The sequence below is a fragment of the Vulpes vulpes genome, chromosome 7 (assembly GCF_048418805.1).
Source record: "Vulpes vulpes isolate BD-2025 chromosome 7, VulVul3, whole genome shotgun sequence".
Lineage (NCBI taxonomy): Eukaryota > Metazoa > Chordata > Mammalia > Carnivora > Canidae > Vulpes > Vulpes vulpes.
The window spans coordinates 21,692,891-21,718,600 of record NC_132786.1 but is presented as its reverse complement, the minus strand read 5'-3'; the positions used below and the strand labels follow the sequence as shown (position 1 = coordinate 21,718,600).

Below are 25,710 nucleotides of genomic sequence, written 5' to 3'. Positions count from 1 at the left end.
CCAGCTTGCCCGGGACGCGCCCTGGGCCCCACGCCCACCCCCGGGCGCTGCCCAAACGAACCCCTCGCCACCTGGGGCTCGGCCCGGGCCCCACGCGGACGCGCGCTCCCGAGAGCGCGCACGCGGAGGGGGTCGAATTCAAGGGCTGACCCCGCCAGGCCCTGCCGAGAACAGACAGAGGAGGTGTCCCCCGCCGCGGCGTTCCTCCGCGGAGCCAGGGCGCTCCACGCCGGGTCTGGAGCTGCCCGCAAGGACGTGGGAGCATCAGGCCTGAACACACGTGGGGGGCGGTGCGCGCCCTCGCCTAGGGGCCGTGGCAACGGTGAGAGGCTGGCAGGGGTCCGAGAAGCTCTTCCTTTTTTTTTTTCACATTCACACACACACACACACACACAAATCACGTTTAGGAATGAATAAGATGCCAGTTTTGAACCCACAGTGAGGCAGAAAACTCTGAGCTATTCCAACAGCTCAGTTGGAATTTAATTGTATGTAAGTGACCCACAATGCTTTCAAGCATGCACTTAGTAGACGTTATACATAGTGTATAAATAAGCACACACACAAGCAGTTGGTTTACCCGTGGAAACCACCTATTACTGATGATTTGGCTTAAGAATGAGGTGGAAGAAACAGGCGAACCAAAGCTGAATGCTTGGAAAGAGCTTTTAAAGAACGTGGGTTGGTGTTTGCCAGGAACGTGGAAGGCAAAAGAACATTCTAGCCTGTGGGTTTAAGAAGCACTCACCTTCTGTGTCAGGATTCTTAATGACAGCTTTTCTCCAGAAATGAACACCCACACGGATCTTAGTACTACTGAACTTTACACTACACCCAGCCCACCTTTGACAAAAATTACCACCAACCTAAACAGGTTTGAAGCGACATTAAGTTGGCTCCCATGGGATCCCTGGGTGGCTCAGCGGTTTGGCGCCTGCCTTTGGCCCAGGGCCTGATCCTGGAGGCCCGAGATCAAGTCCTACGTCAGGCTCCCTGCTTGGAGCCTGCTTCTCCCTCTGCCTGTGTCTCTGCCTCTCCCTCTGTGTCTCTCATGAATGAATAAATAAAATCTTAAAAAAAAAAAAAAAAAAAGCTGGCTCCTTCTCTTCCCGTGAGGCGGCATTCTTTCATGTGAAACCTTCTTCCCTCTTTCTCAATGAGAACTGGCCAGCTGGGACTGTTCCCCTACCACCTGCCTTTTCCTGGCCCAACACCACATGCTGGAGTAAGGGAAGGAAAACCAAGAGAACAGGACAAAAATGTTTTTTTTTTTTTTAAGATTTTATTTACTTATTCATGAAGACACAGAAGAGAGGCAGAGACACAGGCAGAGGGAGAAGCAGGCTCCACGCAGGGAGCCCAACACGGGACTTGATCCTGGGACTCCAGGACCACACCCTGGGCTGAAGGCAGCACCAAACTGCTGAGCCACCCGGGCTGCCCCCCAAAATATTTTTAAACTGCCATTGTTTTAACTTCCTTGAAGTTATCTCTGGAAATGGGAAGTGGAAAAACATGGATAAAATTTTAAGTTAATAATAAATCTAGAAGCAGACTGAATGTCTTCCCAGAACCCACCAAACTGTCAGCCAAAATCACTTATGTGGGGCACCTGCGTCCTATCCGAGCCCTGCCTCTGGCAGAGAGGCCCATGGAAATGACTGGAGCTAAAAGCAGGCATTAAGGGGGAGCGCTGTACAAAATAAAAGAGCAAAGCAACGCTGAGTAACCCGTAGCGATTATTCACTCTTTGCAACTCATCTGCCTTGAGCCGTTGACTTGTGGAAAGCTGGGCAGATAAAGAAGGATTTTGAAGAAGGAAAGAAGCCAAGAGTGTAAGGGAAAAAATGCTTAAAATAGGAAGATTCTCATTGTCATAATAGTTTCAGATAATAATTTTATGAAAAAATTATATGAGGGAATACTTGAGGTGGCCTGACCTCTCTCCCAACATTGGCTCGTAGCTTCACTTTCTGTAGTTTATTTCCTGCTTCCTTTCCACTCTACTAGAGGAGCACGCTTATCCCATTTTCATCATGACATTTCTGTTAGGTTACAGAAGATAGACCTGCCGTATTTCATAATGCCCACATCCCATTTACCTTTGCTTACAGCTGATTCATGGACATCCATGTAACCCTGGCAGGCTCTCTCCAAACCTGCTAAGTGCAGCCATTGGATTCGTCCATCTTTCTGCTTCATTCTTTTTTTTTTTTAATTTTATTATTTATGATAGTCACACAGAGAGGGAGAGAGAGAGGGAGAAGCAGGCTCCCTGCACCGGGAGCCCGATGTGGGACTCGATCCCGGGTCTCCAGGATCGCGCCCTGGGCCAAAGGCAGGCGCCAAACCGCTGCGCCACCCAGGGATCCCCTTTCTGTTTCATTCTTAATTCACATATAGTTTGCATTAGCAACTGCTTTGATTAAAGTAGCTTTAAGTTGAGACTTCAGCAAAATACTCATTATCACAATTGACATCAGGTAATACAACAGAACAGATTCGTCATGTCGTGTGATCAGTGTTCTTTTCTTGTTACTTCTTACAAGAGGTTTGACTGCACCCAGGTGAATTCCCCCATCAGGAAACCCAACATGTGAAATCCCCAGTGTATGAAAGTGGAAGCCGTGGCAGCTTTATTAGTCTGAAGCAATAGGATGGTACACATGTACACATAAATGTGTATTAAGGAATTGGCTCACATGAATCGTGTCACATGGATTGATATGTCCCAAGATCTGCAGTCCCAGGAGAACAAATGGTGTAAGTTCCAGTCCACAAGTCAACAGACTCAAGACTCAAGAAGAGGGGCACCTGAGTGGCTCAGTGGTTGGGCGTCTGCCTTTGGTTCAGGTCGTGACCCCGGGATCCTGGGATCCAGTCCCACATCAGACTCCCCGCAGGGAGCCTGCTTCTCCCTCTGCCTGTGTCTCTGCCTCTGTCTCTGTATCTCTCATGAATAAATAAATAAAATCAAAAAAAAAAAAAAAAGCTCAAGAGGAATTGATGTTTCCATCTGAGTCCAAAGACAGGAAAAAACTGATGTCCAAGCTCAAAGCAGTCAGGAAAAAAGGAATGCTCCCTTAATCAGCTTTTTTGGTTCTATTCAGGCCTTCAGCTACCTGCATGAGCCCCCCGCCCCCACATCAAGGAAAGTCATTTGCTTTACTCAATCTACTGACTCCCAATGGTAATCTTATCCAGAAACACCCAGAATAATGTTTGACCAAATAACTATGCTCCTTGTGGCCCAGTTGTTGACTAATAAAATTAACCAGCCTAGTACAAGGGAAAAGGGAGTGACTATGATTATCACAAGCTGCTCTTTTACTCACAGATTAAGTCATTGCTGGTGTTCTTTATAATATGAGCTTTCCTACTGCATTAAAAATATCATTCATTCTATATAATTTGATTTACCCTTAAATTTTCAGGAAGGAATATTCTGGGGGGAAAAAAAGATCTGTCAGTATTAATTTTACACACAAAAAAAAGTTGTAACAATGGATTCGAGAAAGCATTTAGGAATTAAAAAGTAACTGAAGGTATGTAGCAACACTAATGATATACCAAGCACACTGATTTTATTACAGGAAATAGTCCTTGTCTTCAAAATCTTTACAGCATCTGGTGGGAGACATCAAAATTAACAATATTGACAAAACAATATTAAGAATACAAGTATGATGGAAAAGATATCTGAGAAATCCCAAGCGTATCCATAAACAACCCTCCAAATTTAATTAGAATATAAAAGAATATAAAATAAGAATATAAGAATAGAGGCACCTGGGACGCTCAGTGGTCGAGCATCTGCCTTTGGTTCAGGTCATCATCCCAGGGTCCTGGGATCAAGTCCCATATTGGGCTCCCTGCATGGAGCCTGCTTCTCCCTCTGCCTGTGTCTCTGCCTGTGTCTCTCATGAGTAAATAAAATCTTTAAATATATACTAAATATATACATATTAAATATATATATATATTATATATATATAAAATACAGGGGCCCCAGGGTGGCCCAACTGGTTAAGCGTCTGCCTTTGGCTCAGGTCACGATCCAGGGTCCTGGGATCAAGTCCTGCATAGGGCTCCCTGCTGAGCCAGGAGTCTGCCTCTCCTACTCCTTCTGTCCCCTGCTCCTTCTCGCTCTCTCAAATAAATGAATAAAATCTTTTTTATAAAGGGATATAAAATATAGGGCTTTTGGGGTGTTTGGGCAAATACCAGGGAAAAATAAAACTAGAGGGGACTGCTGAAATATTTCTCAAACGAGCAATATAAAGGTAGACATCAGGGACCTGGGATCAAGGGAAGGGAGCACCAGCAGAAGACCTGCATGAGTAGTTCAGAAAGCCAACACATGGAAGCAGGGGTGGATGATGGGGATGCAGGTGGAGAGACACTTTTAGACCAGCCGTGAAAGCCACATGAACCACTGCTCTTGGGAACTGTGGTGCCGAGGCCCAGGTCCTCGAGCGGAGAATGACACTGCCAGGTCCAGGATGAGCCTCCTCTAAGGTGCCCTATAAAGGCAAAGCAGCAAGGCAATGCAGAAATCCTGCCCAAATTTTGAGTAGGAACAGTAAGGATGTGGACATTGTGGCAAGTAGTTTGGAAGAGAGAAGTGTCATTTGTGGAACAACCTTCTAAAACTGGCAGGTCCGACGTCACCTCATCTCACACCTGACACATTTCCCACCTGTTCCTTCACAACCATGCATTGGCACGTTACCAAGGTGCAGAAACTACACATCGTATCAACTCAGTGATAAGATAACACTAAAATTGCTACGTTGGCCACTTAACCACCTCTCTTGCTGATAGCTCGAATAGCAGTTACAACTTATCACAGGTCTCCATTTACATGTCTGCCTCTCAGTACCACATTCAGGGTGTCTTATGTCACACTTTTCTTTGCATCCTCTTGCTCTCAAACTGTGACTGATAAAGGGCAGGTGTTCAAGGGGGCACCTGAGTGGCTCAGTCTATTAATCATCTGACTCTTGGTCTCCGCTCAGGTCATGATCTCAGGGTCATGAGACCCAGCCCTGCATCCAGCTCTGCGTGGTCAGGCTCTGCACGCGGCAGGGAGTCTGCTTCCCACTCTCCTCTCTCCGCCACTGTGCACTCTCTTTCTCTCTCTAAAATAAATACATCTTAATTTTAAAAAGCAGGTGTTCACTACATGTTTCTAGAACAAATAACAAGGAATGAGGGAGCATCTATGCCCCCGTCTCTCTTACACTGCACTCTCAACGAAGAGCTGACATCACACAATTTTTAAATAAATCTTTTTTTTCAACTTGGTTCCATTACTCTATTGATGGAAAAGATATCTGAGAAACCCCAAGCATATCGATAAACAACCCTCCAAATTTAATTAGAAGACCTTTATCTCTGGCAATGTTTCACTTTGCCAAAATAGACCAAGTGTCAAGGAAATTATTTAAGTTAACCTCTATCTCTGGCCTTGCTTAATTCAACAGTTATTTACTGGATCCACTGAAATCACAAACTTCTCAGGAAAAAAAAAATTCTGACCCCATCCTTTATATTAGATAGGCCATGGTGGTCTTCTATGTCAGGTCATAGACTTGAATGGAGTAAAATACAGAATTCAGAGTCTCTTTTTCCTCCTCACACTTGTCTCTGAACGATAATGCTTGTGTTCTACTGTATACCCCTCAATGATGACTGGAGGAATAGAGGATAGAGAACCTGCATTTTCCATCTGTTGTCATGCCACACTTCCCCAACATTCTAGACCAAGTCCCCCTCCCACATTTCAACCCCTCAGCTAATACTGACCCCTTACGCAATTATAGTTAAGACCTCATGACTCATGCAGTATTTTGTTGGCATTAAATACCTTATGGAGCAAGAGTAAAAAGTTTTAAACTATTGAGAGTTCTGTTATATGTTAAGAATATCTGTATAAAGCAGCTTTGTAGATGAGCAAATGATTGGAAAATAAAAGCAGTTAAATGTATGAGAATCCTATTATCCTTAGGCAACGTGAAATTCCTTTACGTAACATCTATTTTGTGGAACCAGCAGAGCAGACTATATTTTAGAATTCCTGTGGAAGAGAAATGGCCTAACACTTAAGAACTGAGTAATGGGCACAGAAAGTATATTTAGGGCAAAGAGAGGGGTTTTGATTTGCTTCTAAGATCTTGCAGCCAGTTACAGATCTGAGAACACACAGATCTCTTGACTCCTGACAGGATTCTTTTCACTGAGCCTGAGATTATACATGTCCAAAAAGAAATGAAAACCCGAAAAATTGTAAGCTGACATCTGTCTCAGTCATCAAGGAAAGTCAGTCCTGCATGTTTTGGAGTTTCAAGTCTCATTGCAGATCTCTGACAGAAGCATATATACAACACACATTATTTCTTCCCTGCTAAAAATGCCACAGGCAGATACATTTAAAAATAAGTTTGACTGTTTCATTTTTCAACAAAAATAATATTAACTCAAAGCCATACAATGAATTGCCATTTCATGCCCACAAAAATTACTACAATAAAAATGTCAGATGGTAAGTGTTGGTAAGAATGTGGAGAAATTGGAAGGCCTGTATATTACTGGTGGGAATGTAAAATGGCGCCACTGCTATGGAAAACAATCTGGCAGTTCCTCATAATGTCAGATATAGAGTTACCATTTGACCCACCAGTTCCAACTCGGTATATACTCAAGAGGAGTGAAAACATATGTCCCCAAAAACTTACACATAAATGTTCAGAGCAGCATTATTTATAGTATGAGAGAAAAACCACAAAGTCCATCAACTAATTAATGGATAAAGGAAATGGCACGTTTCTATACAGTGTAATATTATTCAGACAGAAAAGGAATTAAGTACTGATTCATATTACAGCAGAAAGGAATCGTATAAGCATTTTATGCTAAGTGAAAAAAGCCAGGCACAAAAGACGACATATTGTATGATTCCATTCACATGAAAGATCTAAAATAGGGAAGTCTACAGACAGGGAGAGGTGGTTACTGGACTGGATATGAAAGGTGTGTTGGAGGGGAAGGGTTGTGGTGACCATGGGTCCAGAGTCATTGCAAATGGATATAAAGACTCTTTCTGGAGTGATGAAATACTCTAAGATTAAGGTGATGGTTGCACAATCCAGTAAACATACTAAAAGTTACTGAGTTGTACATTTCAAAAGGGTGGATTTTCTTGTACAAAAATTATCTCATTAAAATCATTTTTAAAAAGACTACGAGTGAAGAAAAAGAAAAGCCTAGGAAGATTCTGCACTTAGAAGGTTTTTAAGTTTTAACTTAGAGACAAAAATTGGAAATAAAAGGCAATCGCATATGGGAATAGCTATATAATAAAATATGAAATGCCAGTTGTGTTAAAAGATTGGCTAACAAAACTTTGTTTTAAGTAGAAGTAAAACATTTGAGGTAAAATCTTACTTAACTATTATTAAGATAAACTCCTCTTCTTATATATGTATTTTTCTATGAGTTGTTTACTCATCATATTTACTCGTTTTCCCCCAGTCCAGCTATTTATTTTTTTCTCATATTAATTTGTATTTTTTAACATTAAGAACATTGACTCTTGAGGATAAGTATTTTAAGTAGCATGTTACTCATTTGTTGTTTAGCTTTCAACTTCTTTAATTGTGTAAGTTTTATAAATATATTTCAAATAGTTCTAATGCATTAATACTGACTTATGACTTGCTAGGATATTTGGAGAAACCTAAAATATATAAAACAATGTTAAGGCCACCAAAGCTAGCTTGTTTTCCTTTGCAAGTATAAGCATAGCCTGAGTTTGTAATTATAATTACAGTTAGGGGGGAAAAAGCCTAAGAGAAAACATTTTAGGCATTATTTAGGTATAACTTGTAAAAACAAAACAAGATAAAACCCCAGACTTAAAGTTGAGAAGTCCTGGGTTTGTGAGGTCAGCCCACTCTGACTGAAGTGAAGGTAACACTTGACATGTCAGTGGTTGTTGTGAAAGATGACAGACACATAATCAGAAATGTAGAGTTGAGATGATGGAGTAGAACCCGTATCAGATGCAACATTAATGCCAAGGCTATGAGCAAGTGATCACAGCCTTTTTGTATTCTCTCAGCTTCAGCAGGTCAGCAAGAGTTGTTAAAGGTAGAGGCATTTTGGGATCCCTGGGTGGTGCAGCGGTTTGGCGCCTGCCTTTGGCCCAGGGCGCGATCCTGGAGGCTCGGGATCGAGTCCCACGTCGGGGTTCCGGTGCATGGAGCCTGCTTCTCCCTCTGCCTGTGTCTCTGCCTCTCTCACTCTCTCTCTCTGTGCGACTATCATAAATAAATAAAAATAAAAAAAAAAAGGTAGAGGCATTTCCTTCCTCCCTCACTCCCTCCTGATTCTTTCTTTCCCTTTCTTTCTTTCTTTCTTTCTTTCTTTCTTTCTTTCTTTCTTCTTTCTTTCTTTCTTTCTTTCCTTTCTTTCTTCTTTCTCCTGTCTTGTTTATTTCTTTTTTTTAATAAATTAATTTTTATTGGTGTTCAATTAACCAACATACAGAATAACACCCAGTGCTCATCCCGTCAAGTGTCCCCCTCAGTGCCCGTCACCCATTCACCCCCACCCCCCGCCCTCCTCCCCCTCCACCACCCCTAATTCATTTCCCAGAGTTAGGAATCTTTATGTTCTGCCTCCCTTTCTGATATTCCCCACACATTTCTTCTCCCTTCCCTTATATTCCCTTTCACTATTATTTATATTCCCCAAATGAATGAGAACATACACTGTCCTTCTCCGATTGACTTACTTCACTCAGCATAATACCCTCCAGTTCCATCCACATTGAAGCAAATGGTGGGTATTTGTCGTTTCTAATGGCTGAGGAATATTCCATTGTATACATAAACCACATCTTCTTTATCCATTCATCTTTCGATGGACACCAAGGCTCCTTCCACAGTTTGACTATTGTGGACATTGCTGCTAGAAACATCGGGGTGCAGGTGTCCTGGTGTTTCATTGCAACTGAATCTTTGGGGTAAATCCCCAACAGTGCAATTGCTGGGTCGTAGGGCAGGTCTCTCAACAAAGTGTGAATGGAGATAATGTACCTCAACATAATAAAGGTCACAGGGAACCAATTCACATTCCCACCAACAGTGTAAGAGGCTTCCCTTTTCTCCGCATCCTCTCCAACATTTGTTGTTTCCTGCCTGGTTAATTTTCCCCATTCTCACTGGTGTGAGGTGGTATCTCATTGTGGTTTTGATTTGTATTTCCCTGATGGCAAGTGATGCAGAGCATTTTCTCATGTGCGTGTTGGCCACGTCTATGTCTTCCTCTGTGAGATTTCTCTCCATGTCTTTTGCCCATTTCATAATTGGATTGTTTGTTTCTTTGGTGTTGAGTTTAATAAGTTCTTTATAGATCTTGGATGCTAGCCCTTTATCTGATAAGTCATTTGCAAATATCTTCTCCCATTCTGTAGGTTGTCTTTTAGTTTTGTTGACTGTATCCTTTGCTGTGCAAAAGCTTCTTATCTTGATGAAGTCCCAATAGTTCATTTTTGCTTTTGTTTCTTTTGCCTTCGTGGATGTATCTTGCAAGAAGTTACTGTGGCCGAGTTCAAAAAGGGTGTTGCCTGTGTTCTCCTCTAGGATTTTGATGGAATCTTGTCTCACATTTAGATCTTACATCCATTTTGAGTTTATCTTTGTGTTTGGTGAAAGAGAGTGGTCTAGTTTAATTCTTGTTTATTTCAGAATTTTATTTCATCTTTCCCAACTGCATCTATTAACCCCATCCTATTTTTAAGTAATTTTTCTGCCCCTTCTTTTCATCTTTCTCTTTCCCTGTATTTCTCAAGTCCAAAATGAATGACTCTCAACAAAGTGTGAATGGAGATAATGTACCTCAACATAATAAAGGTCACATACGACAACACCATAGCTAACATCATACTCAATGGTGAAAAGAAGAAAGCTTTTCCTATAAGATCAGAATCGAAACCAAGATGCGCTCTCTTGCCGCTTTTACTCAACATGGTTTTGAAGTCCAAGCCACAGTAATTAGAGAAGAAAAAGAAATAAAATGCATCCAAATTGAAAAGGAAGAAATAAAACTTACTATTTGCAGATGACATCATACTATATATAGAAAACCCTAGAGATTCTACCAAAAAACTGTTAGAACATAAAAAAATTAAATCAGTAAGTTTGCAAATACAAAATTAATATACAGAAATATGTTGCATTTCTACATACCAACATTGAACTAGCAAAAAGAAATTAAAAATACAATCCCACTTACAATCTCATCAAAAAGAATAAAATAGGAATAAATTTAACCAAGGAGGTATAAGAGTTATACACTGAAAACTATGACAATGATAAAAGAAACTGAAGAAGACATAAAGAAATGGAAAAATATTCCACACTCATGGGTTCCACTGGGAGAATTAATATTATTAAACTGTCCACACTCTCCAAGCAACATGTGTATTCAATGCAATCCCTATCAAAATCTCAATGGCATTCTTCTATAGAAAGACGACAAATTTTAAATTTTGCTGGAACTGCAGTGGACCCAAATAGCCAAAACAATCTTTTTTAAAAAATACTTTATGTATTTGAGAGGATCTGAATAGACGTTTTCCTAAGAAGACATATGGCCCACAACTACATGAAAAGGTGTTCAACATCCCTAATCATAAGGGAAATGCAAATCAAAATCACAATGAGAATATTACCTTACACCTGTTACCAAGGCATTATTGAAAAGATAAGAAGTAACAAGTGAACGAGTACTGGCAAAGATGTGGAGAAAACGGGACCCTAACACACCACTGATGGGAATGTAAATTGGTACAGCTGCTATGAAAAATAGTATGAAAGTTCCTCAAAAAATTAAAGATAGAACTACCATATGATCCAGGAATTCCACTTCTGGGTACTTACCCAAAGAAAACAGAACCACTAACTGGAAAATATACTCACACCCCTTACCCCTGCAGCATTATTCACAATAGCCAAGATATAGAAACAACCAAAACGTCCACTGAAAGATGAATGGATAAAGAATGCTAAAGAAAATAAATCAGAGAAAGACAAACACTGTATTATCTTATATGTAGAATCTTAAAAACATAAAAATTTTTAAAAAGCTCAAAGATACAGAGAACAGATTGGAGGTTGCAGAAGTAGGGGATCAGAAGGGGGTAGAATGGCTGAAGAGAGTCATAAGGTACGAACTTCCAGGTACAAGATAAATAAGTCATGGGGATATAATGAAAAGCATGGCAGCTATAAATGATAATACTGAATTGCATGTTTGAAAGTTGCTAAGAGAATAAATATTAAAAGTTCTCAACATAAAGAAAAAATTCTCTAACTGTATATGGTGACGAATGTTAACTGAACCTATGGGGGCGATCATTTTGAAATATCTACAAATATTTGTCATTGTGTTGTACACCTGAAACATCATGCTGTAGGTCAATTATGCCACAATTTAAAAATAATCATTATTGATTATTGGACTCCATAAAAAGCTCTGGCCAGGGCAGCCCCGGTGGCTCAGCAGTTTAGCGCCGTCTTCAGCCCAGGGTATGATCCTGGAGACCCGGGATCAAGTTCCACGTCAGGCTACTGCATGGAGCCTGCTTCTCCCTCTGCCTGTGTCTCTGCCTCTCTCTCTCTGTTTCTCATGAATAAATAAATAAAATCTTAAAAAAAAAAAAAAGCTCTGGCCATAGGGGTTTGGAGAGTCTCCAAGGTGATGAATACATGGAGGTCCAGGGAGGGTGGCATGGAAGCCATTGTCCTTCCCCCAAACCTTACCCTACGCAGCCCTTCATCTGGCTGTCCATTTGTATCCTCTATTATATCCTTTATAAGAAATGAGTAAATGTAAGTAAAGTATTTCACTGAATTCTCCGAGGCAATACATTATATCACTGAGCCTGAGAAGGGGGTCACAGTCCCTCAATTTGTGATCAAGTTGGAGAGAAGTACATATGGCTAGCCTAGGGATTTGCAACTGGTGTCTGTTGTGGGAGCAAGGACTTATGGGACTGAGCCCTTCACTGGTGGGGTCTGCACTGACTCCAGCTGAATTGAGTGGTAGGACACCTTGCTCATATCCAGACTTTGAAAGAATTGGTTGCTGTGGAAAGTACCCCTTTCCCTACATTTGATTAGAACTGTTCTGTGTGTAGGGAAAAAAATTGCTTCCTTTTAGAGCTTTTCCTCTAAAGAACCGCTACCACCAAATTGTCCTTTGGGTTATGCCATCTGCCTATCTTGAAGAATTCAATAAAAAAAAAAAAGTAGTCCTATCACAGCAACTCATTAATCCCACTGCCTTTAATTTATATAAAATATTTTCTTCTAATATAGAAAATTAATTAACCTAAAACTTTCTAATTGTCTACATATGATTTAAAAAGAAGCATTTATCTGTGGTAACTGACGAGGAACATTTAGCAAGTGGTGAAATTGCGGGAGAGACCATAATTTCCATGTCTGATACGGGGAAGGATAATAAAAATGCAATTTCGTAACACCTGCTACTTTACTAAGCATCTCAGCAATGCTTTTAAAAATTAACATATTCTCCATAATTAAACAGGGATACGTAGGCACAGCACATTAATTTCTCTTCCCTTCCTTTGTATATTAGGGGTGTGTCTGAGTATCCAAATGCCAAAGGTTAATCTGTCAGCTGTCTCTGGTGATGAGGAAAGAAGAGAATGAAGTGGAATATCACCCCAATGGCTTGGAAGCCAGTGAAACAATGACAGGATGTGGTTTCAAGGATCAAAGCTGCACCTACTGCAGGAAGCAGAAGGCACACTCTCACCAGAAAAGAGACAAAGCTTTTAAAGGTGTAGGCAAGATTAGGAAAGCCACCCAAGCACAGTGCTAGTAGCTGGGGAGCTAGTCCTCAGGGAATTGGTGGGAGGGTATGGGGAAAAGTGTTCTGCCCTGGTTCCCCTGCCCTCCACCTCCTGTCAGTACCTTCCTTCAGCCCAACCCCATGAGAAGCCACAGGGCAAGGATGCCATCCATGCATGTCAGCCTCCTGGGACACAGAGAGGGTGGAGGAGAGTGAAGAGGTAGTAGGAGGGGAAGAGGGGGTCCTTGGACAGCCCCACATCCCCCAATGTGGTGGAGATTCCTCCAAACGCCAAAGTCCTTGAAATTTGGTTTTCTGTGAGTCACTCCTTAAGACTGAGACAGTGGTCCACTTCTAAAAATCCAAATATACTGCAGAAGACGGTGCAAACCTCGTTGTCCTGGAATAACAATACTGACTTGTATGATGACAATGACAATACCAACAGCAACCCTGACATAGTGGTAACTATGGAACACATATGCCCTGCCAGCTTTCATACCTAGCCAGCTTAACGCTAGAATAGCCCTATCACCGGGGGCCAGCATGTCCCCCTGGTGGGGACAGGAATCAGGGTGGCCCCACTTGTCAACGGCAGAGACACAACTCCAATATCCTCTGTGTGGCCCTGGAGTTTCTACCCCATGCAGCTCAGAACGCCGATTTTACCTCTTGTGTCTCACGTTCTCCTGCATGCCATGGTCTAGAAGGCCATCTCCTGTGGAACCCATGGTTCTTCACCCCTGTCACTGACATCTGATCATCAGCCTCACTGGGCTCCCTTGGATGCTAGCCTCCCTGACTTCTTGTCTGATTCCAGCTTTGAGTCAAGGTTGGGATAGGTTTCCAGAGTCTGAACTGGAGGAAGAGTCAGGTCAAGTCTTAGACTGTTCAGGCTGCTGTAACAAAATACCATGGGCTGGGTAGCTTATAGACAAGAGAAAATGATTTCTTCTCGTTCTGGAGGCCGGAAGTCCAAGAAGAAGGAACCACCAGATTTGGTGTCTGGGGAGGGCCGCTTCTGAGCTGCGGACTTCAGATTTCTCCACCTTGTTGCAGCCTCACATGGCAGGGGGTGAGCTCCCTGGGCTCCAACATATTGACATGGGCTCCACCTTGGAGGCATCTGATCCTACTCACCTCCCAAAGGCTCTGCCCTCAGAAGTAGGGTTTCCACATGGGAATTTTGAGGGAATATATTCACCCCACAACAGAGCCCCTTCCCTATGTGCCTGCTCCCTCTTCTCTTCCCAGCCCAGCCTCTGTGTGTCTGGGCCTCAGCCACACAGAGCCGGCCTCAGGTCCTGTACTTACAGATTCCAACACCCCGATGGTACCGGGGGATTTCATTCATCACCGTGCAACTTTTCATTTTCTGATCTATTCTATGGATGTATTCTCCTTTTGTGGGCCACATTCCCAGTTTAAAGACGCAGCCAGTAAGGGAAATGCTGAAGACATATGCTCTATCCACGGAATGCATTTATATAGTTATGAAATTCTGAATGGCAGAGCAGCCATGGGGGTATAAATATCACTTTACTGCATCACCACACACCACAATAAACTGTCACAACACAGCCTGATACTGCCTTAATTGTCGCAGATAATGATAATTATATACTGCCTCCATTAACTCCACCATATCAAGCCATGTTCTTTCCCACTCACATTCAGCGACTCCTGGATACGGAAAAGGAAATAAAAATCTCATCTTCATTAAACATTTCTGCTTAAAGCTGAAGGGAAAAAAAAACCCAAGGTCTACAAAGCAGCATATGGAGAATCACTGTGAATGGAAGCGGTGCAATGTGTTCCTCACACAGCACATTGGACATGTCCTCACAGAGAGGGCTTCCAGAGGATGCAAACGTTTCTTGGAAATACCGATACATGACTCACCCAGTCATTTGGAGCCTTTGGTGCAAGCTGGGGGAGGAAGGGATGGAGGTGCAATTATGGAAGAAAGGCAGGAAGGAGGAGGTGAGGGCACGTGTCCAGTCTTGAGCCATGGCCAACCTACCCTGCAGAAATCCATGCTTCCACCAGCACCAGCATTGCTGTCCTCCCCCTACACAGAGACCGTCCCCCACACCTGGCTGCAGCAGGACCACCCCCCTGGCGTGGCTTTCCCAGATGGTCATCTGTGTCCTGTCTTCCTCTCAACATCATGACCACACATCTACAGTTAATCAGTTCACTCCCATCCAAACGAGTCTCTTTCAACTGATCACACAGAAAATTATCTTGTCATTTTCAAGCAAGAAGGCGGAGGGGAAGAAGAAGTAACAAAAAGTGAAAACCCCCAGAAAAACCCACAGCTTGAGCGAGGCTGGCAGAGTGTCTCCATGCTGTCCTCAACAGGTATATGTTAATAACTGATTAGAATGAGGTGGGACAAGTGCATCTGTATGTAAATGGTGCTTGAAAAAAAAAATTCACATCCCCATAATTTTAGAGCCAGAGAGAACCCTGGAGTTAACTGGGAACTAATCTAGGATATTTTCATACAATTCATTACTTCATGAACCGGTTCACCATTTATACAAAGGACAATCTACCTTGACCACATCCAAATGATCACAGATTTCAAATATGTGGTATCATCCTCAGTGAGGTTTAGTACAGTGCGGATCTGATCTGAACTTTACCAGGCAAATCCAACACTGCTAAATCTTCATGGCCACATCTTTATAAGAAAGTATTCTAGAGATGTGCTTATGTGCTAAGAATCAGCATTAGCCTAGCTATAATATCTACTTTGCATTCGCTTTGGTTTAACTGATGTCTTACTACTGCACAAACAGTGGATGCTAGCTAGCACCAAGAGAAAAAAAAAAAAAAAAACATCATCCCAAATGACTTAACATTCAAAGTCTATCCCCAAACATTTTCCGGTAGAAGAATCATGGCTTTGTTCCAAAGTCACAGCTAGAGAGCTGTGAGCAGGGGCTGGGCAGATAGGACATTTTTCAAGTGGTAGAAATAGCTCTTTTCTGATAGAATTTTAGATTTTATGTTGAGCTTAGCACTTTAAATATTGACTATAGCAACTAGTGCCAGCAATTTCATATACACACACGTACACACACCTATAAGCAAAGAGGGAATTTCTGAATTCTAAGGACACACATACTAATAAGCATAAATTGGTATTATGTATACAATGTTTTCTAAAAAACTACATACTAAGGATTTTGCTTAACCAGTTTGAAAAGAGAACAATTAAAATTTTTAATGAAAGCTTTGGTCTAGTTTGTAACCTAAAAATGTGGTCTTGTAAGAGACAAATCATTTCCATTTTTTTAAATCTTCCTTGCAACAGAAAAAGACTTAATTTGGAGCATGTATTATAACTTTCATCGCTATTTCCTATACTTGCAAAGTAAATGGAGAGGCAACAAATTAGGTGATAGAAAGTCCAAAGTAGGTTAGATGTTTTGAAAACAATTGTGTTTTGGCATTTTCAATTAAAGAAGTTCCAACTCTATATATCATGACTTGTCTGGGGCTAATCACCTTCCTTAGAATGCACTCTATGTGTAGCAGATTGATCCTCTTAAGGAGTCAATAATCCTCCCACTGCTCGCTCCCTTGGATTAAGGCACAGAGGCCTCAGTTATTTTGAAAATGGGGTTTGAATGATTACATAAAATGCCATTATTAGTCATTAACACTTGAACTTAAATTAATTATTCCAATAATTAGCAAACAGAGGTCCTCTGAGAAAGGGGTACAGGGCAGGTATGTTTATATGTGGACTCAGAGGTAAGTGATAAAATGTGTGGTATGCTGCTCCTAGGGTAGGTTCAGATAGGAATCCATAGTGAATAACTTTTCTTCAGTCAGTGCACCTCTTGATCACATCTGATACCCCAGATCTGCACTAATATTCTTTTTCCTATGTAAATAGTATGAATTAAATAACCTTGACTTATTTGGGAAAAGAAGGTATCATCTGATCAGCTCTTGACACTGTTGGGGAAATATGGGTGCCAGCAGGAAGGCAAAATATATATAATCCAAAGCATTAAAAAAAAGTGACAAAGAAAACAATAATTCAGAAAATGGCATGGAGAACATTAAGGTGGTCACCATGATGGTCAGCTCCCAGTATTCATGCATTTGTGTGATTCCTTCTCCTTGAATGCAAAGGATGTGGGATTTTTTTCTAACACTCAAACACAGCGCAGGCAATCGGATGTATGTGACTACACATTTGCGACTTCATTAGATGAGGTTGTGCTACTAGGCCTCCTAGGAGATCTGCTCCCTGTTGGCTTTGAAGAAGCTACTATGTTGTGAGCCTGCACTGCAAGGAAGGTGGTTTCCAGATGACAACCAGCAAGAAACAGAGCCCAGCAGTCCAACAACCCACCAAGAACAGAGTGTCATCAGTGACCACGTGAGATTGAGGGATGGGTCCTTCTCCTGTGAGGCCGTGGATGAGGGCCCTGGCAACAGTAGACATGTGGACTGCGGGCCTGTGAGAGAGCCTGAGCACAAGAGCCGGTAAGCTATGAGAACCCCAGACCCACGAAAACTGGAAAAATAAGTACGCATTGTTTCAGCCACTAAATATGATGATATTGTTATAGGGCAATAGATAATAATACAAGAAGAGAAAAAGTAACCATCTGAGAAGTATTAAAAGGAGGAAGCACAAAAATAATAAAGGAGGTATGTGTCCAAAATATTAACACTCCCAGTAATTACCAATGGGTCCATACCAATGGGCCCTCAATGGGTCCATCAAATACAGAGGAGTTCTTGTAAATGGAAAACAAATTAACTTTGACTTTTCACCCAATATAATAGACAATTTAAGTGGTTTAAGAGAGATGAAAATAAAGGTCTGTAAAGAAGACAAGAGCAGATGCAAACATGGAGAAGAGGGGCGTGGCAGTGTTGCCACGAGACAAAATGGAATACAAAGTGAACAGCAGTGCAATGCACAAGGAAGGATGTTTCATAAGCTGATGAGAACAATTCTCCAAGAACATAGGAAAAGAAGTCAGAGCCTATATACACCTAAAAACACGGTCTGAAATGCCTGAAATAAAAGCTGATAGGAAAGCTTCCATGTCCAAATGAGTAAACAGACCTCTGGAAGAAACCTCTCTCTCATGGCATTCCAAAAAAGAAAAAGTGTATCTCTACTAATGATTCCTAAACACCTCTGGATTTAGAGCTTCCATTCACATTAACTGTGTGTCCCATAAACATCAAGCCAAACATTAACTTAAGGCAATCCAATTTTGGATATGCCCCCCCCCCATATTTTGATAGAATAACAGATTCTTCACTTCAGGAATGTGCTTTAATATCCATGCTGAAAGGATTCCTACAGTAAAAATTCCAAAGGTGGGGGGGAATGCAATAAAAAACTCAAATAAACATAAAGAAATAAACCATCATAAATTAAAATAATAAGAAACACCTCCCCTTATATAATCATATCCCAGGATATGAAAGAGAATGGAATTATCAAATGAAATGACTAGACTTAATGTGTTTCAAAAGATAATTGAAAGCATGACAAGAGAATAAGAGACAGTCAAAACTGAAAAGCCAAATTAGATAAATATCCACAAAGAACATATAGAAATAAAATATAAAAAGCAAAGATAGAACTTTAAAGAACAGACATAACGACACTATGAAACATAGCTCAAGAGAGAGTTCATGAACTAAATTTAGTTCAGAACTAAATATTGGTTTGGATAATTCTGATTCTAATAATGGTAAAGAAATACATCAGACTAACCTGGTTAACTCTAGGAAAAATTTAAAAGTAATACAATTTCATGATTCTCAAGGCTTCTTAAAAGTAAAGATAAGCTGATAACCCTAGAAGGAAAGAACCTCACTTAATTAGATCAAGGTTCATACAGCTTTCTCCCACTGATATTCTCCAGTACATGGGATGCAGCACAGTTAGGAAAACAAACAAAAACAGGCTTACTGGCTTTAGATGCCAGGGTAGCTGAAAATTGAGGTGGAAAATCTCACAAATGAAGGAGCCACAATAGAGAAGGGCCAGAGTCTACATATAAATCCCCACATATATTAACTAAATTGTGAATTGCATATATCTGCAAAAGACACCACACAGCCCTGTAGAAAAGCAGCACTCAGAAGGCTGAAAAAGCTGAACTTAGATTTCAGTTATTGCTCACCAGAAGGAAAACAGAATTTATTTATTTTTTATTTTTTGGAAAACAGAATTTAAATTTACACTTCCACACTTAGAGACTTGGTAAACATCTCAGGTGTCTACTGCAATCCCCAAAGGTCCACATCTAGAGGCTTGCACCCTAATAAAGTACAAAACCAAACTTCTATAAGTTCAAGGTAATCAACCCTGAGTGTAATTGCCTGCCACACTAAAATTCAATAATCATCAGAAGACAACAAAAGCCATAGTTTCAGAATGCACCAAACTAATGTCTAGTATACAATACAGAATTACTAGACATGCAATAAAATAGTCAAACATCATGCATATTCAAGAGCATAGGAGTCAACAGAAACTGACCTTGAAATCATCAACATCTTAGAATTAGCAGACGATGAATCCAACACAGCTGTTGTAAACAGGGTCAAGGGCCTAAAGGAAAAAATAGTTCTAAAGAGTGGAGAGATGAGTAATTTCAGGAGAGAAATATACAGTATAAAAAATAAAACAAATGGCATAATTAAAATATAACCACAAGGAAAGATTAAAGGTATAGAATAAAAGATTATAGAATACACTGGTCAAAAGAAGTCTGTAGCCATACACAGTAGCTGAGACAACAGGTATTAGAGCAAAAAGTATTATTAACAATACAGAGAGTTACACATGGTAAAGGAATTCACTTGTTTACTCCTATTAACATAACTTAAAATGTGTTCATCAAAAAAAGAATGGGGGAATATTATAGGAAGATCTTATCACCCTTTTTTTCAGCTGAAATCCATACTTTAATTAAAATATCTCCAATATAGCATATTTTAAGGAAAAAAAACAAGTTGTACAATAAACAAATCTCTAATACATTGTCTATTACATTTATAAGTATCTTCTCCCAAAAGAATCTATGTGTCAAAACTAAATTCTTAAAATTTTTGTGGTACTAAACTTTCTTCTGATGAATTGCCTACTTTAATAAAAAAAAAAGATAAGAGTTAAGCACCTCATTCTATTACTCTTTATGCCTTGACTGACAAAAACTTCAGACTAAAATGTAATGCTACATTACACATAAATACTTAAACATTTTTCGTTGAGTTCTACAATACTCATGAGCTCATATTATTATTTATGTTTCAGTTGCTTATATAACTGTGTGATAAGTCACCTCAACGAACTAATACCCATGCCAATTCAAAATATTATATTTTTGGAAAATACAACATTATATTCTTGAAACATTACATTCTTGAAAAAAAAAAAGAATACTTATTGCCAACTAGGAACTATTTGAAAGTCTATTACAACTGTCTCCAAACATGTGAAGTGCTATCATATAGAACAAAGTTTGGCAGATGACACCCCACAGACCCAATCTGACCCACCACCTATTTTTGTAGGACTCACAAGCTAAGAATGTTTTTTTAATTTTTTATATTGTTGAAAAAAAAGTCAGAAGGAGACTTCTTTGTGAAAATTATTCACGGTTCAAACTGAAGTGTCCATAAATAAAGGTTGTTGGAGAGAATTGCGTTCCTGCACTCAGATACCATCCACAGCTGTTCTGTTATGTAACAGATGTTAGTATGTGGAGGCGGAGAAAATTAAGGCCATTCCACCTTAAGTTCAGTGCACAAGTACAGCCATCTCAGGCTCCTGTGAATAAGCTGAACTTTACCTTACTTCAGTTAAGCCCCATATTAGAATGAGAACAGAACTCAATGTCCTTGAAAGCCCCATATCAGAATGTAAACAGAACTTGAGAAATTCCTCTACCCCTTCTGGAGGTTCCCTAGACCAGCCCATAAAAACCCAGCTGGAACCCACCTCGAGGTCCAAGTCCCTGCTCCGCTCTGTTGGGTATACTTGGTCCCAAGCTCGAGCTTGTTAATAAACACTCGTGTACTTGCATCAGTGTCGGCTCCTCAGTGGTTTCTTGGATTCACAATCTTGGGCACAACAAGTAAGCACTTGCCACCAAGACCATTAGGCCATAAAGCCTAAAATATGCACAAAAGAAATTTGTTGACCTCTAATTTAGAGGAGTAAGAAGTAAGAATTGTGGGGTTTGGGGTGTCAATTTTGATTCAATAAAAGGCCCTCTCTATCAAAATCTTAGAAATACTTGAATTAATGAATGGTATCTGTAAAAAATTCTTAGAGGAGGTTGGGATATTACAGGAATACCTTATGTGTCCTAAAATTTCTTCCAATTTTTGGAACTAAATTTCTATCTATGAACTAAGATTTGTCTCTGAGTTATAGCCCTATAAATATAAACAATAATTTACAATTAAAGTCAATTTCCAATCAAAGAAGAAAACATTGCTTCAAAAGGTTTTGTGACAACTGGGCGGGGGGGGGGGGGGGATTAAGGTAAATCTCTTCCTCATTCTGCACCAACAGGTAAAACCCAGATGGTTTAAAAATTTTAAATGAAGTCCTAATCCATCAGAGTCCTAGAGGAGAACACAGGCAACACCCTTTTTGAACTTGGCCACAGCAACTTCTTGCTAGACACATCCATAAAAGCAAGGGAAAGAAAAGCAAAAATGAATTATTGGGACTTAATCAAGATAAAAAGCTTCTGCATAGCAAAAGAAACAGTCAACAAAATTAAAAGACAACCTACAGAATGGGAGAAGATATTTGCAAACGACCTATCAGATAAAGGGCTAGTATCCAATATCTATAAAGAACTTATTAAACTTAACAGCAAAGAAACAAACAATCTAATCATGAAATGGGCAAAAGACATGAACAGAAATTTCACAGAGGAAGACATAGACATGGCCAACAAGCACATGAGAAAATGCTCTGCATCACCTTCCATCAGGGAAATACAAATCAAAACCACAATGAGATACCACTTCACACCAGTGAGAATGGTGAACATTAGCCAGACAGGAAACGACAAATGTTGGAGAGGATGTGGAGAAAGAGGAACCCTCTTGCACTGTTGGTGGGAATGTGAACTGGTGCAGCCACTCTGGAAAACTGTGTGGAGGTTCCTCAGAGAGTTAAAAATATATCTGCCCTACAACCCAGCAATTGCACTCCTGGGGATTTACCCCAAAGATACAGATGCAGTGAAAAGTCGAGACACCTGCACCCCAATATTTATAGCAGCAATGTCCACAATAGCCAAACTGTGGAAGGAGCCTTGGTGTCCATCGAAAGATGAATGGATAAAGAAGATGTGGTTTATGTATACAATGGAATATTACTCAGCCATTAGAAACAACAAATACCCACCGTTTGCTCGACGTGGATGGAACTGGAGGGTATTATGTGAGTGAAATAAGTCAATCAGAGAAGGACAAACATTATATGGTCTCATTCATTTGGGGAATATAAAAAATAGTGAAAGGGAATAAAGGGGAAAGGAGAGAAAATGAGTGAAAATATCAGTGAGGGTGACAGCACATGAGAGACTCCTAACTCTGGGAAACGAACAAGGGGTAGTGGAAAGGAAGGTGGACAGGGGGTTGGGGTGACTGGGTGATGGGCACTGAGGGGGGCACTTGGCAGGATGAGCACTGAGTGTTATGCTATATGTTGGCAAATTAAACTCCAATAATAAATAAATAAATAAAGAACAAAAAAAAATTTAAATGAAGTCCTTAAAGGATGACAAGAAAATTAAGATTAAAAATGTATATAATTTTAGAATAGAGAGGCAGTTCCAAACATGAGTAAACAGACATAAACCACAAAGGAAAAGACTGAATGGAAAACACAAAAATTTCTCAAAATACCTCTGTATTTCAATTAAAAAAAAAAAACTAGAGGCAGACAATAAGATTAGCCACAAGAATACCAAATTATAATTACTGATCAATTTCTCAGTCAAAATGACTGGCAAAGAATAAGTATGATAAATTAGAAAGAAGAACAACACTGCACAATGAAAATAATGCAAATTAAACCACTAATAAAATATTCCTTGAAGCAATACTAACTTGTTTCGGGATGGGTCAGGTTGAGTGGCACTTCTGGGACTAACCTTTCTGGAGGGCTTATTTGCAGTAGTGACCAGAAGACTTAGATTTGTGTATGACGTTCACTTGCAGGGACCCCCTGCTTAGGCACTAAGCTCTTGCTTGCACCTGTCTGCATCTCATGATTAATTCCCTTTCCCAGTATCCTTCATTGTCCATCCCACTGGGCCATCAACCAGAAGCTAAGAAAAACGTGGATATACATGAAACTAAGGAATCATACAGGAACAGATACAGTTAAGAACATACACTAACAGTTACTTTGGATTTGGAGCTTCTTTAGCGAGGTAAATATTTTTCACAGAAAGGGGGGCTGGGAAACATATGACAAGTGATTGCTAGTCCACTCCTTTCTTGCAGTGTGTTAAATCAGCTCATCAGTTACTGCTACTCATTTTAGTTCCTTCCCATTCTTTCTCAGCCTACTTTCTCAAATATCTTTTATTCACAGGAAATGCTTAGAACGTTTCTTTTTTCAGCTGACTCTAGTTGCCTCAAGATTTATGCATTTGTGTGGAATACATAAGCGCCATGTGAAAAGATTTTAAAATATGAGCAAAACCAATTTGGGTTGAGTAGTTCTTGCACACTCATTGGACTCAAACCATTGTATTGTTTAACAAGACACAAATCTTCCTGGTAATACAGAGATACTCTTTAATTTGTATTTAGAGAATTTAATTCAATGCCTCATTCAGCACAAGAAAAATGAGTTTGAGCAGTGTGAACTTAGCATCTGAATGGCGGTGAGGAAGCAGAGTGGGCAGTCAACAAGACAAGATGGTTTAAAGCTGGAAGAAGAGCACCTCAGTTATTCAGATCCTTTGTCACGTGCGAATTGAGTCTTTCACTGTGAAACGTCAGGGAGGTTACTAGTATGATTAAGTGACAAATTAAGTGATATTCTGACTTTTGAGATAATAATGCATATCCCTGTAGAAGCAATATAATAAAAAGTGTTTCAAGAGTGGGGACTTGGGGATCCCTGGGTGGCTCAGCAGTTTGGTGCCTGCCTTTAGCCTGGGGCATGATTCTCAAGTCCTGGGATCAAGTCCCACATCAGGCTCCCTGCTTGAGGCCTGCTTCTCCCTCTGCCTGTGTCTCTGCCTCTGTGTGTGTGTCTCTCTCTCATGAATGAATAAATAAAATCTTTAAAAAAAAATGGAGTGGAAACTCATCTCTCCAAAATATTTTGCACCTTGCTTAAGTAATCTCCATCACTCTGCCATATTGATCCCAACGAAGTTGGGTTTTATCGGTGATCTGATGATTGGTGTATTTTATTTCATTATACTGCAGGATCTTCTGTCTTCTTTGCAGCTCAAATCATAGCCCACTGAGGAGGTGCGGGTCCTGCTCTTTCTAGCCCTCGCTTGTTTGTCTTACAGGGAGAGAGTTTCTAACCTCACCAAGCATCATCTCCCTCCTGGATCAGGGCAATGCCAAGTTTGCTGCCCACCCTCCAGGCATGATTCTTGCCTCTGGTTTCACAGGCTGAGCTCAAAGGAAAAAGCTTGCTCACATATCATATTCCAGCATCTGGCTGCTGTGGTTGTTGGCTCTGATCCTGGACACTCAACTCAGCAGTCAGTGTCCTTTTGGGCTGTGATGACAGGAAGAACCCCAGTGAGATGCCCGGTCCTCTTTCTTTCTGAGCCTCCTTGCTTACTTCTAGGGTGACCAGTATGAGGACTGTGGCTTAAAGTGCTGAGTCAGGGACACATGGGTGGCTCAGTGATTGAGCATCTGCCTTTGGCTCAGGTTGTGATCTCCCAGTCCTAAGATTGAGTCCCATATCAGGCTCCCCATAGGGAGTCTGCTTCTCCCTCTGCCTGTGTCTCTGCCCCTCTCTCTGTGTCTCTCATGAATGAATGAATGAATGAATGAATGAATAAATAAATAGTCAAGTCATTCTCCCTTCCATGCTTGAGAAATTTCATATTGACCCTACTTTTTTTTTTTTTTTTTAACTATAGCTTTGCAGTATACCTTGAAATCTGGGATTGTGACACCTCCAGGTTTGTTCTTTTCCAAGACTGCTTTGGCTATTCTGGGTCATTTTGGGGTCCACATGCTGGCCCTATTTATTTCAAGCTCCAGATTACTCTTGCCTTTCTTCTCCCAAGTAGCTCCCTTCCAAAGCTAGCTTCGTTAATACCCACCTGGGACGCAGCTAGTGGAATCAGATGAGAATTACAAAGAGCTATGAAAGTGCATGTTATTGAGAGAGATTATCATTGGCCTTGTATATACTGAATAAGACAGCAGAAAGCTGGTTCTGTATTGGTGCTTAAATTTATTTATTCTGAGCAGAAAGAGTGTTTTAAATTAATCAATTTCCTGGAGGGATAGCGGGGCACAAATATGAAGTTGGCTATTTCACAAACCTGAGTCAAAATCCTGCATCTTCTATTTTTTGGCCAAGTAAATGCAGCCAAGCTGTTTATGTAGTCTGAGCATCCTTTTTCAAAAAAAATAAACCTTGAGGTAATAATCTACTTTGCAGGTTTGTAGCAATACTAAATTAATCTTTGTAGCACACATGGCACACAGCTGACAGTCAACAATTGATAGTTACTATGAATACCTGGATTTTTTTTAAAAAAAACCACCTTCTTTGTAGATATAAAATTATGTACCATTTATTTA

At 40.5% G+C, this 25,710-nt stretch overlaps 1 protein-coding gene across 1 annotated transcript in view; it reads right to left on the bottom strand.

Moving 5' to 3' along the window:
• DPP6 (dipeptidyl peptidase like 6) overlaps nucleotides 1-25,710 on the bottom strand; it is a 908,079-nt gene that overhangs the window by 826,826 nt on the left and 55,543 nt on the right. The gene's annotated exons all lie outside the window — the stretch shown is intronic.